Source organism: Cyprinus carpio, chromosome B1, assembly GCF_018340385.1.
Source record: "Cyprinus carpio isolate SPL01 chromosome B1, ASM1834038v1, whole genome shotgun sequence".
In the NCBI taxonomy this organism is placed as follows: domain Eukaryota; kingdom Metazoa; phylum Chordata; class Actinopteri; order Cypriniformes; family Cyprinidae; genus Cyprinus; species Cyprinus carpio.
Genome location: NC_056597.1, coordinates 39892180 through 39906554, shown reverse-complemented (window position 1 = coordinate 39906554; position 14375 = coordinate 39892180).

The following is a 14375-nucleotide window of genomic DNA, read 5'->3' as shown; positions in this document are numbered from 1 at the left end:
GGACTGCAAATAATAGGACTCCCTGTTCATTTTTTTATTTAATTTTTTTATTATTATTACTAATCAAAAATACAATATCATGTAAACTTTAGTCAAAGTTCTCTCTCTCACAATTAAAATGTACCATGTTAAAATTAATGAACAAGTTTGTGACAGCATAAAGATTTTGGATAACATGAGGAACTTATGAGAGAATCGTTTTGGGTGAACAATCCGTTTAATGTGTGTTTCAGGAGTTTATGATCACATACATTTGTGCACTAAAGCATTCAGTGATAATGAGCTGCACTTATACATACCCTACTGGATATCAGATCAGGAAAGTGTTCTGGACCAAAACAACAGTAATAGATAATGTAGAGGCTCCAGACCCTGAATACAGTCGGAGGCTTCAGTATCTGAGAGAGAAATAGCAGAACTGCACCATCAGACTGAGTCATGTGACACAGAAGGATTCACACATGTACTATTTCAGATTCACAACTAATAAACCTGATAAGAAATGGCTTGGTCATCCAGGAGTGTCTCTTACTGTTACAGGTGACTTGATGAGGTTTCACTCTTCTTCTGTGCATTATGTTGAATAATAATCAGTGTATGACAGCAGCACTAGATATTAGTGACGTGACATACAGAACCCATCCAAATTGCGCACACACAGCAGTGAACGAACACACAAACCCACCGTCCAACACACACACACGCACACACACACACAGCACAACACAACGAACACACACCGTGAACACACACACACCCGGAGCAGTGGGCAGCCATTTATGCTGCGGCGTCCAGGGAGCAGTTGGGGGTTCGGTGCCTTGCTCAAGGACACCTCAGTCGTGGTATTGCCGGCCCGAGACTCGAACCCACAACTTTAGGGTTAGGAATCAAACTCTCTTACCACTAGGCCACAACTTCCTCATTATAGGCAACCTTATAGCTATTTTATATTGGTTAGTTTTTGAGTTAGCTTTTTTAATCTTTTTTTTTTTTAGGGCAAAGATGAAACATTCTAAACCAAATGATGACACCCCTGAAGCTTGTGATGTTGAGATGAATGAATCTTTGTATGAGAATATAACGGTAAGTGTCTTCACTCTTGATATCAAATATCTACTGACAAAGTACACACAACCCAGTCAACACGTGAGACCATGCGATGAGCACAGTGATATCACACCATTCTCACAGTGTGAGTAATATGTGAGCTCATTGTGAATTCAAAATGTTGAGCAGGTTGAGAGGAGGCAGTTCAAATATCAATCACCGAGGAGTGTTTCTATATCCTGTTTCTCAACACTATCACAGTGATATCACAGTGCTCTCACATGATAAGCTCATGAGTGCACACTCAGCTAACAGAACCTTCTCCAACCATACAACTGACTTCCAGACGCAGCCTTCGATGAAATCAACTGAAATACAAAACACATTAAATTTTTCGAGATCTCAGCAGAGAATGATTAAAAAACTCCACAAACAGCATCACCAGCTCCTCTCATTATTAACCAGACTGACTTTATTTCTGTCACACATCTACAAAAGCGCTTATTGAGAATGAACAGAGATTTAGATGATGATGTTTTATCATTTCATTTGACGTTACCATCAAGGGGATTAGTGTTTGTAAAGAATATTGTTATGGCACGGAATACCAAAAAGAAACTGCAATCAGATGATATCGGTTTGTTACTGATGATAACAACACCATCTTCACCCAGATTAAGTATGCAGTCTAATATAAAATCTAAAGTTTCTACTTATATTAGCTCTTTAATGATACAGTGTAGGACCCAACAGTGCAATAATTTATGAAGAAATTTAAAAGCATGATGAGTCACAAGCATTTTGACCTGCTGTGTCATTTAAAAACAAAGAGAAACATCAAGAATCAGTGTATGAATCTCAACAATGTTGACAATCAAAAGCTTCTTGTTCTTGCTGCAATGCATGCTGGGTACCTAGTCTCTGTACAGTGAGTGCACTTTGAGGGAACTGTGAGGTTACATTTTTAGCTCACCTCACATAGTGACCTCATCACAAGTATCCTGGGAGCTCATGGTGACATCACTGTGAGATCAAAGTGTTGACCAGGAATATAATTCAGTGTTTATTATCAAGTAATTCAAGTAATTTTTATGACCAGAAATTTGAAGTGCATGAGTTGTTCATGTATTAATTTACTTTCAGTGTGACAGACCGTATTATTTGGGACATTTTACAGATTTTTCTGTCTCTCTGTGGGTGAAGCCCTGAACGATCGACAGTAGTGTCTTGATTTACATTAAAGTGATAGTTTAAATACAATCAGTTATATTAAAATGTCCTGGTTCTTCCAAGCTTTATAATAGCAGTAAATGGGTGTCCAAAAAAGTGCATTCATCCATCATAAAAAGTACTCCACACAGCTCCAGGGGGGTAATAATGTCCTTCTGAAATGAAATGACGGGTTATCCATATATCCATATTTAAAACTTTACAAACCTTGATCTCTACGCTCTACATCATCTGCTGGAATGCAACTCTCTGGTGATCACATGCATGACAGTTAGCGGAAGCTAGAGATTATGGTTTATAAAGTCTTAAATATGTGTATTTGCCTTACACAAATGCATCAATTCATTTCAGAAGGCCTTTACCCCCACCCCCCCCACCCAAGGAGCACATCTTATGATGGATGGATATAAATCAGATTGTGTTTGTCTGAAAGAAGAAAGTCATGTACACTTAGGATGGCTGGAGGGTGACTAGATCATAGGGTAATTTTTATTTTTAAGCGAACTATCCATTTAATTAATTTAGCTGTTGGTTTTATCCAGAATGACTTACAAATGATGACAATCACAACCAATTGTGACCTCGGACCACAAAAGCAGTCTTAAGTCGCTGTGGTATATTTGTGGCAATAGCCAAAAAAAAAAAAACATTGTATGGGTCAAAATTATTGATTTTTATTTTATGCCAAAATTAATTAGGATAGTAACTAAAGATCATGTTCCATGAAGATATTTTGTAAATTTCCTACCATAAATAAATCAAAACATAATTTTTTATTAGTAATATGCAGTATATTTTTGCACCCTCAGATTCCAGATTTTCAAATAGTTGTATCTTGGCCAAATATTGTCCTATCCCAGTAAACCATACATCATTGCAAAGCTTATTCAGCTTTCAGATGTATAAATCTCAATTTCGAAACATTGACCCTTATGACTGGTTTTGTGGTCCAGGGTCACTATTTGTCAAAAGAGCCAACTGTGAGTGTACACAATGCCAAGTGTAATGAGTAATGAGATGATTATTTTTATTTAGGGGCTGATGAAATTATGTTATGAACTGATATAAAAGTGTACCATTTTAGTGTATGTTAAATTTACTGTAAAATTTACTGTAAAAAACATATGAATTACTATGCAAATCTTCATTTGCAAAAAGTACATCTAAAATTATTTAGATTACATTGCATATGAAGTTTTACAAATTCTGCTTATTCAGTGCATTTAAAGATATTGTATATTGCCAATTTTTTTAATTGTGTTGTACCGCAAAGGTTGTGTTTGGGTTGTGTTTCCAGTCTTTCCTTTGTATTTACATGCATTTGACCAGTAGATGTCCTCAGCGTGTGGTTCAGAACCCAGTGTGCCTCACAAGTGCAGAAAAGTGAGCCAAACCGTTTTGATCGGCCCCATGTGGCTGGACCCAGTATATGTCATAAACCCCACCCTTTCCATATAATCTAATGGGATGTGAAACAAACTAAATAAATCAATTACACTTCAAATAATATTTTTCCAAAGATGTTTTTTGTCAATTTGTATGTAGTTTTTTTATCGCTGGCTTAAGTTCAAGTGCTCATTTTTGAAAAAAATTAGGTTTTAGTTATATAATAACCCTGTTTATCAATTTGCAATGGCTACCAGTAGCTGCTCACATAAAATTCAAGGCATTGATGTTTGCCTCCAAAACCACCACTGGCTCTGCACCCCTTTATCTAAATTCATTACTTCAGACTTATGTGCCCTCTAGAAGCTTACATTCAGCAAGTGAACAATGCTTTATTGTTCATCCCAAAGAAGCACAAAATCACTTTCGCAGACTTTTAAATTAAATGTTCCCTCCTGGTGGAATGACCTGCCCAACTCAATCTAAGCTGCTGAGTCCTTAGCCATCTTCAAGAAACGGCTAAAAACACATCTCTTCCATCTTTATTTGACCCTCTAACTCTAGCACTCTCTATTCTAACTCTATTCTTTGAAGAAAAATGTTTTAGTTATGTGATGCTATAAAAATGGGAGTGCCATGATTGACAGCTGAGACTGATAGCTTCTCTGAGAGAACTGAGGTGCCACCGGACTTTTTGCGATCTTCAGGAGGACATTGGAGTTGTATCTTATTTTAACAGACCTCTTATACAGCAATCAGCAGACAAAAATTGGAGCAGTCAGGCTTAATAAAAAAGGGTCAGGGGCATGTGCTTGAAATCAACTCTGTGAGTGCATCCAACAAATAGGTCAAGGTAAAAAACAAAACAAACAAAAAAAACATCTGCAACAATTGTACATCTCAAATTAATTATATCAGCAACATCAGAACATTAAAACCATTCCTAAAGATGGAAATCATTTGTATTACACATATTCTGCATGTATGCTTTATCCGTTTCATAAAATAAAATATAGTTTGGGAAATAAATCTGCTTTAAACCCTCTTTTTTCTTAAAGGGTTAGCTCACCCAAAAATGAAAATTAGTCCATAAATTACTCAAATCATCCTAAGAGTATATGACTTTCTTCTTTCAAACGGATCACATGATCACACCGTCAACACCACTGGAGGGATGCTGCTGAGAGTTTGAAACACGCTTGGTTTTCTCACCTCCTCGGCTGTCAGAGTAAAAAGCTTAGAAGATCTTACAAAAACGTTTGAGATGAGAAAATAACTTAGCATTCTATTACTTTGAAGTCTTTAATTTTATTTCCAAATCCCTATTAATTAGACAAATGATTGAGAATTTGCTTGTTTCCTTAGGAACAGATTAAATACGAATCAGATTTGAAAATATAATGAGCATCTCTGCACACTGATGTGAAGTTTCTTTCAGTTTCAGTTCTTTCTTTTACATTTTGGTCTAATGCTGTGTCAGTGATGATGCCCTTTTGCCTTGTTATAGTGTTTAGTGTCATGTCTTCATTTTTCAAAATATGTTAATCACGTGTCTTTCATGGTGTGAAAACAACTGTACTGGTCTCACCCTGATCATTGCTAGTTTTTGTCACTGTTCGTTAATCATTCTAATTATGTATCTCAGTAACTATAAGTTTTAAAATCACACCAAAGTAGCACAACACTTCAGATCCTTTGCAAAATGGAACACTTTTGTCAAAACTATATAAAACTTTATAAAAACAATATTTTTTTACCATACGAAACACACACATTTCATATGACTTTAATCTTTTTGAACCAGTTACACACTGCTGTTGCTAACATAAAACACTTTTAGCAAGTCTAATTCTCAGTGATTAGAGTACTGTAAATGAAGTTCACAGAGAAAGTGCAACTATACAATAGTTCACTAAACACTACACAAGACCAATGCTGCAGACTGAGGAAAATATCATCGATTTCTCTCCATATACCCAAATCAGTCAACATGGAGAATCACAACAAAACATGTCCCATATGTTATGCTACAGTAGTGTGCATAACACCGTTAGCTCAGCAAACAACAGACAAATGTAAAATACTGTATCTAGTACAGGTTACAATTACAGTAAATAACAACAAACATAAAAAATAATCTAAAAAAAATGACAATATTGTACAGAAAATACTACAGTAAACATACTATACATTAACTCTTAGCCTAGCTGGATCTGGCCAGAGAATTTCATCAACATCACAAGCAATATCCACATTAGCAAGACAACACAGGAAGAACCGTCTTGAATGTCGAATCCATCCTTGCACAGCTGTGGCGTTGACTTGGTCACAGGCGTCCTCCATGGCCTGAATGAGGTGTACCTGAGCCTGGGGCTGGAGATCGTAAACCTTCCACCGCCATGCAGAGAAAATCTCTTTGATAGGGTTCAGAAACGGAGAGCATGGTGGAAGGTATAGTACTGTCAACTGTGGATGGTCTTGAAACCAGTTCTGAACCTAAGCAGAGCGGTGGAATGACACATTATCCCAGATGACAGTGTATTGTATCTGGTGCATTTCATTACCTGCTGTGACGATGTGGTGCAATCGGTCCAAAAATGCGAGAATGTGAGGTGTGTTGAAAAAGCCAAATTTGGCATGATGGAGGAGAACCCCATGCTGTGAAATGGCAGCGCAAAGGGTGAAGTTACCCCCACGTTGCCCTGGGACATTGATTATAGCCCTGTGGCCAATGATATTTCTGCCTCTCCTTCTTGCTTTTGTGAGGTTGAACCCTGCCTCATCAATATATATGAAAAAGGCACTTGATAAAGTTGTTTCATTTGAACCTGATGTCTTTTCAGGATGCGTGCCTGTGTTGACTGAGAGACCTGATGGACATTATTGAAAATGGCACGGTCACCGATAATGTTTGCTTGTAGTTCTCTGAGCCTGATAGCATTATTGGCCAAAACCATGTTTATTATCTCTCTCTTGTTCTTGCGTGAATATGGGCCCCCTTCCTCCTTGTCGTTCCCGACCCTCAATCCTATGTAGAGAATAATACATGTAACTTACTGTACAATGTCACAGAAGGGGGTATCACAAGTGCTGATATGGTGCAAACAAAAAGCGGCTGATTACTGTAACTGTAGACAGATCTTCTTTTACCTGTTTTCCTATTGAAAAATCCTTATGACAGATACCAATGTATATCTGCTAAGATTTGGCTGAACTCTCAGTCCAGCCTCCCTCAGCGTCAATCCGTGGTTCACAACATGGTCCACTAGTGTTGCACGAATGTCATTTGATTAGTTTGGTCCTCTTCTTCTTTGTGCACGTTCTCCTCCTGCTTCAGGGCTTCCTCGGCCTCGGCCTCTGCCTCTTCCTCTTCCTCTACATCTACATCTTCCTCTTCCTCTACCTCCTTCTCCTCCTCTGTGTACTCCTCCTCTTACCCTCACTCTTCTTCTGACTCCTTTTGGTTGAAGGCAGGTGAACCTACTTGCTGCATTTTTATAGTGCTTAAACCTGATTGGTGTGTCTACAATTTAGCAATCATTTCTTTGTGCACCTGATGGCTGTGTTTAAGAGATTGGCTCATAGGTGTGGTAATTTGACAGTCAGTGCTTTGGAATTGCAAGGAAATGACATCATGATATACTTCTGTGTCTGATGTATACAAGTGTGTTTAGTGTTTTGCAAATCACTGTGTATAATGTTTTGCAAATAGTGTGAAGCTGACAATGTGCTTACAGTTGTGCAAATTTAGCTTTGTGTTTTGCTCCTTGAGTGTAAGGTTTTGCTAATTGTTGGAAAAGTTTAATTTTAGTGTTTAAGCAATCATCAAAAACTGTAAGAACCAAAACGAACTCCCCCAAAAAGTTTGCTTTGGTGAGCTGTTTTGAACTGCCAAAACAAACTCAAAATTAACTTTGTTTCAGCCTGATTTTGTTCGAAATTACGTCATTTCAGTTAATTCGATTTCGTTTGAAGTATATTGGGGCTTTAAGAGTATTGTTGTGTCTGCAAAGGTATTCTGTAGCCACTAGATGGCAGTGTGTAACAGAAAAAGAGGAGAGTAAAGAAAAGAGAAGGGAAGGATGGGAAACCGTGTCTGCTTGTTTATTTTTTTGCAAGAGTACAGATATTGCATTTGGCGACAAGGATGTTGATTACAGTTCCTTTACCTGCTCCGTTCCTGCCATGCTATGAGCACCATACAAATGCTATCTGTAGTAAAACTGTGCTCAGTCTGCCCCAAAACCATGGTCATTGCACGTTTACTATAGTAAAACCATGATAAATTTTCCTAGGAAAGAAAGAAACAATATACTCACTTGTCAGAAATGATGTGCTCCACTGGATGCAGTCGCTCTTCACAACGTTCATTTTCAGGATCACAAGTATGTATAGGAAAGTTAGTTTTTCTCTGTATAGGACCGTCTGCTGATCAACCGCACATGTGCAGGGTGTTATGATCCAAAAGCGCAGACAAATCAATAAACTTGACAATGAATGCTTTGTCGTCCCATTGTTTGGGGGCATTGACCCTGTTCGCGTGGCTCACGTAGATCATTGCCATATGAATAGTGCTCTGCGAGAAGGCATGATTATTAGAGATAATGTCTCTACTTTCATGCTTATTACAAAATTAAACTGAACAAATTTACAATGTTCTCAGTTCGTCGATGTGTCCACGTTAAGCTGTTTCCTTATAATGGTCTCCAGTGGGGGAGAACGCTTAATGTGATATTATTCACTTTATACACTGAATAAGAGCTTGATCTTTTGACACCAACAAGTGTTTATTATAAGTAAAATTTGACAGAAATTTGGTTTTCCCTGGTCATTGTTAAGGAATGTTAAACCACGTTAAGCTGTTTCCTTATAATGGATTTCTATGGGAGAGGAAACACTTAACGTTATATTATTCACTTTATCTGTATAGTAAGGGCTCTTTCTTTTGACAGTAGTTAGTGTTTATTACAAGTAAGTTTTGACAAAAAATTGTGTTTCCCTGGTTGTTGTTTACGTACGTTATGCCACGTTAAGCATTTTTTACGTTAAGCATTTTAGAATGTCCCTCTACCTTCCTCTTCGTCAGAACGGCCTGTTGCCAACTCGAAACAATGGCGTTCATGTCACCATTGCGGATCCAGCAATCAACAAACCAAAGCTAACAAACCCTTATGTCCAGCAACAAAAGCAATATGCAATTCCTGTGGAAAAATAGGACACTTCGCCAAAGTGTGTCGCTCGTCACAGAAACAGTTGTGTGAGATTGTCATACCAGAGCTCACTGTATTATACATGAATGAACCTATTACTGTGAAAGACAAAATTCTCTGGGCTGTTTCTCCACAGATGTTTTCCATGATGGTAAATCAGCAGTGGGTACCTTCTACATAGTTAAAGGGTTAGTTCATTTCAAAAGGAAAATTAGCCTATGTTTTACTCACCCTTGAGGCATTCTAGGTGTATATGACTTTCTTCTTTCAGACGAATCCAGTCTGAGTTATATATAAAAAAATTGGGTAACACTTTATTTTACGGTGTCCATAATACAGAGTAATTACCTCATTAAGTACTTAGTAGTAGATGTGTAATAACATGCAATAAAATGTACTTAATATGTAACTAAGTTATGGAACAGCATGTACTTACAGATTGTAATTATGCACATGTAATAGGCAGCAACTGTTACACTTATGTAACAGGGCAAGTCCGTTACACAGCTACCTACTGATGTAACAAAAGATTTTGTTAGATATGTGTTACAATGTAATTATATAAAAAGTACTTAGTACTACACAATGTAACAACAAGTACCTACATATGTTACTAAGGCGTGTAAAAGCCTGTGGTTACGTAGGGTAATTTTGTAAGTTCTGTAGGCTGCTACACTATGAAAGGGCAAAGTTGATTACACAGCTGTTGGTGTAACTGGGTGATCCAGATCTTTTTAATTATTTATTCTCACACAACACTGCTACATCAGAAGAGCATGATTCTTGCCACAAATCATTGCTGCTCACATAGGATCTGCATGAACACAGACCATCCTAACAGAAGGTAAAATGGTGAAATAATAGCTTCTCTTCCTCTTCTTTCCATATGAATTGCTATGAGCTGCATAGATGGGCGTAAGTCAGATGTGAATGAATCAATGGCTTACAACCCATCAAGTTCTGTAGTAGGCCCATGTGTTGTACCTTGCCATCTTAGTTTGAATTAACTCGTCACAGCTTAAATACATGCACTAGCTTCGTAATAACATTTAAATTACAGAATATTACATGGGGTAAGCATAAAATAAAGTGTATCAAGAGTGTACTTAAATGTACTCCATAATGTATCAACATACCTTATCCATCTGTACACTGTAAAAAGTGATACTCTATATTTACTCAATAAAATTGTGGCAACAGATTACAAGCAATATTATTAATTAAATTTAACACATTGGAATTAATTAGAATTAATCAAATGAGATACTTACAAGCAATCATTCAAAATGAGTAAAATAACATGAAAAAAATAAGTAAAATGTATACAAAAATATACACTTTACACAAAAAAAAACTACAATCACCTATCCGAACCCCTCACATAGACACACATTACAACAAATTAATGCGTAGAATACCTACTCTGATTGGTTCGATCGTCTTTCATAGGCATACATGACAGGAAATGTGTGCGTAGTTGGTGTACACTGTTAAAAATAATACACTATATTTACTTAATAAAATTGTGGCAACAGATTACAAGCAATATTATTAATTAAATTTAACACATAAGAATTCATTCGAATTAATCAAATGAAATGTTTAGAAATTAACCATTCAAAATGAGTCAAATAGCACAAAAAAAAAGTAAAGTTTAAAAAAAAAAATTATTTGAGAAAGAAAAACAAAACACTATGCTAATGAATACTATGTTATGCATACCAGGCCAGTAGTTGGTGATTAAGAAACACAGCGCAAAAATGTAATTCACAAATTCATGTTTTTGTTGCTTACATGGAGATGATACAGGCATTGTGTTCAAAAGCTTATGTTTTCAAGCCCCCAAAACAGAGTTATTGAAGACACCTGATGTTAACAAACAGAATCACTAAAGTAGAATAATCTACATTTTGGTTACCATTACGGTGGTCAGTGTTTGCTTTAGTGGAGCTCTTGACCCTTAAACTTTTAAACAAAATTTTTGGTTGCTTTAATTGTAATACAGCAGTTACACAAGCCAAAGAAGAATAATATCAGGTGGTGTTGGTTGTTTAGACATCATTTGATCTAGATTTCTGAGTTGGTTGTATCTTATCAGCAACAGGCGTCCTTTGGCTGAACAGTGTAAGGTCTGGTATTTTCAGCATAATCAGAGAGATTCTTAGAAGCACTTCTGATCACAACATTAAAAAAAAAAAGTTTTTTTTTTTTTTTCAATTAGGCACACAGACATCAAGAATCAGGCTGAGAACCTGAACAATGGTGACCATCAAAAAGCATGTTGCACTGCATTCAGGGTGCCACCAATCAAAACACAATTTTTAGTAGCTTGTTTTGTGATGCTTACAGTTCATCTGTTAATCTGAATATGCTGTTTGTCACCATTCTTGAGATTCATACACTGGTTCTTGATGTCACTGTGTGCCTAAAATAAGTCTTCCCTCTCCCACTACAATTTTTTTCTTAATCAGAATTCTTAAACTCTGGATTTTACAGAAAATTTTGGGTATTCTATGTTTGAGTTACAGGGGCTGCAATATTGAATGCTAATTTAACTCCGAGAACAAGCTCTACTTGTAACACTCAGTCCAAACAATGATTATGTAAAATCATAACCAACACCACCTGATCTTCTTTACTCTTAGCATGTCTAGCTGTTATAATTCAGTTCCAACAGCCATACAAAATATAATATTAAAAAGTCAAGGGTCAAGAGCCCAACTAAAGCAAACACTGATCACTATAATGGTAACCCTATAAATTTACCCTTTTCCTCCTTCAGTGATTCTGTTTGTGAACTTTAGGTGTCTTCAATAACTCTGTTTTGGGGGCCTTAAGACACAAGCTTTTGAACATGATGCCTGTATCATATCTATATAAGCAACAAAAATGTGAATTTGTAAAAAAGGCTGACATCATGTGCATGCATATAATGTTTTCACTGGGTGTTTCATGATCACCAACTACTGGCCTGACATGTATAACATAGCATTCTTTAGCATAGTGTTTTTTGTTGTTGTTGTTGTTTTTTTGTTTTTTTTCTCTCAATGAAATCAATATTTTTGTGTAAATTTTACTTAATTTTTTCATGTTCTTCTACTCATTTTGAATGGTTGCTTGTAAGCATCTAATTTGATTATTTCTAATTAATTCTAATGTGTTAAATTTAATTAATAATATTGGATGTAAAATTTTAAACAATTTTATTGAGTAAATAAAGTGAATCATTTTTTACAGTGTAACATAGTTTGAATTGACTCACTAGTTCACAGTTTAAATACATGCACTAGCTTCCTAATTACATTTAAATTACAGAATATTACACTGGGATAAGCTACGTAAAATAAATTGTATCAGTAATGTACTTAAGTGTACTTCATGTGTATCTATACCTTATCCATCTGTAATGTAGTTTGAATTGATTCACTAGTTCACAGCTTAAATACATGCACTAGCTTCCTGATTACATTTAAATTACAAAATATTACACAGGGATAAGCTATGTAAAATAAAGTGTATCGCACATGAATAACACTTGTGCACTCAGCTGTGTGCTAAACAGAGCAGGATGTGGAAAATTAAATATACCCAAACCTTAAGGCCCGGTTTCACAGGCAGTGTTTAGATTAAGCCAGGATTAGGCCTTAGTTCAATTAGGACATTTAAGTAGCTTTTATAAGCATTACTGGTGTGCATCTTGAGACAAAACAATGGCACTGACATATTTTAAGATACATCAGTGCAAGTTACTTTCAGTTAAAACAGCTCAAACATGCATTTTAGCCTAGAACTAGCTTGACCCCTGTCTGTGAAACCAGGGATAAGTGTTCTTATACTTTCTATCCACCTGCTTATCAACACATTGATGGACATGAATGATGTGAGCAGATTTCTATAATTCAAAACCTTTATTATTAAGCTTTAAAACAATGGAACACTAGAACAGAATGGCTTTTAATACATTGCTAAGCAAAACATATTACTTAAACACATTTTAAGTGCATTCTAACATAGTGGAACTGCTTGTGAAACAAAGTAAATAAATAAATAAAAAACAAAAATAGCCCCTATATAACTATAACTTTATTAAACTATTAAATATTACGGGGCTTATCTGTATTTGTACTTGATTGGCAGAAGCATGAATGGTTGTCCCTTATTTTGCCTCGTTGAAGGTGGCAACCCTAGTTATGAATGTGCATAGCCCTCAACGCTTATGTTCGTATACGAACATGTTAATAAATAAATAGATAAACAACTAAAAATTAAGGCTTGTGCCGGTGTGCTCGGCCATCCACTGATTTTTATATAATAGGCCTAACATAAATAATGTATCCTAGATAAGTTGGACAGCAGACAACTGTCCACTTCATACAGCAGGAGCCTCAATCGGCGGAAAGGGGTGTGTCATGACCGCCCACAAGGGGAAAACTAATTTTGAAATCGTCTATTTTATTTTATTTTTTTAACAAATGAAAAAATGAAAAAAAAAAACTGTTTTCTCATTTCTGCTTATTTCATTTTAAACTGAAAAACTAACTATCAAAACGTACATGGACTCTGATACAGCTCTTTCTTTTTTAAAATACCAAAGCATAGCATTTGTTTTTTTTTTTTTTGCAGTTCTATAATAGCTGAATATCAATCAACAAACCAAAGAGAGACTAATTCATGATGTTCATTTATGTTCATGAGTTATAAACAGAAAGCATTAGCTCATTTGTTATTACAAGGTTTGATTCAGCAATGCACAATGTATTCTTTTTTTACAGCTGATTTAATCTAAGGCTGTGGCTAAAGACAGATGTAGTTTGTGTTTCTCTTTACTTCACTGATGTTGATTGTTAACAGCGGGTGTTTATCACTAAAGCACAATCATCATTTAATTAGTCACTTAATTATCTCATTAACTTTAACTCTTTGAGGACTTGGGATATGACTTGAAGACTTGCTTGTGACTTGAAAGTCCCACCTCTGCCAGCATCTATGGTTATAACCTCATCTCGGATCAGTTTCATCAGTTTGTAGGCATTTGTAACAAGACATTTGTGTAATTAAAAGGATGTGAAGTAGTTAGTCTCTTACTGGCCTCTTTATACAAGGTCAGTGGTGGGTAGTCCAGGGGTCAGAAAGTAAAAGTCCTGCCATATGTTTATTCCACCCATGAACTCAGCAAGCTGTTTTAACCAGAGGAGAAATCAAGTCATTCCTTTCAAGTCACAAGCAAGTCTCAAATTAAATCCCAAGTCCTCAAAGAGTTAAAGTTAATGAGACAATTAAGTGAATAATTAAATGATGATTGTGCATTAGTGATGGACACCTGCTGTTACTGAGAAAGAATTATCATATATGAGATTTATTACAGAGGATCATGATATTGATGATTTATTGGTTAAAATGAATCAACAATAATAACAATAACTTTAACTTATATCACTAACTTGAATTACACTTTCAAGACTTGGAATTGCACTTGACAAAAGCAAAAGAATTGAAAGGAAT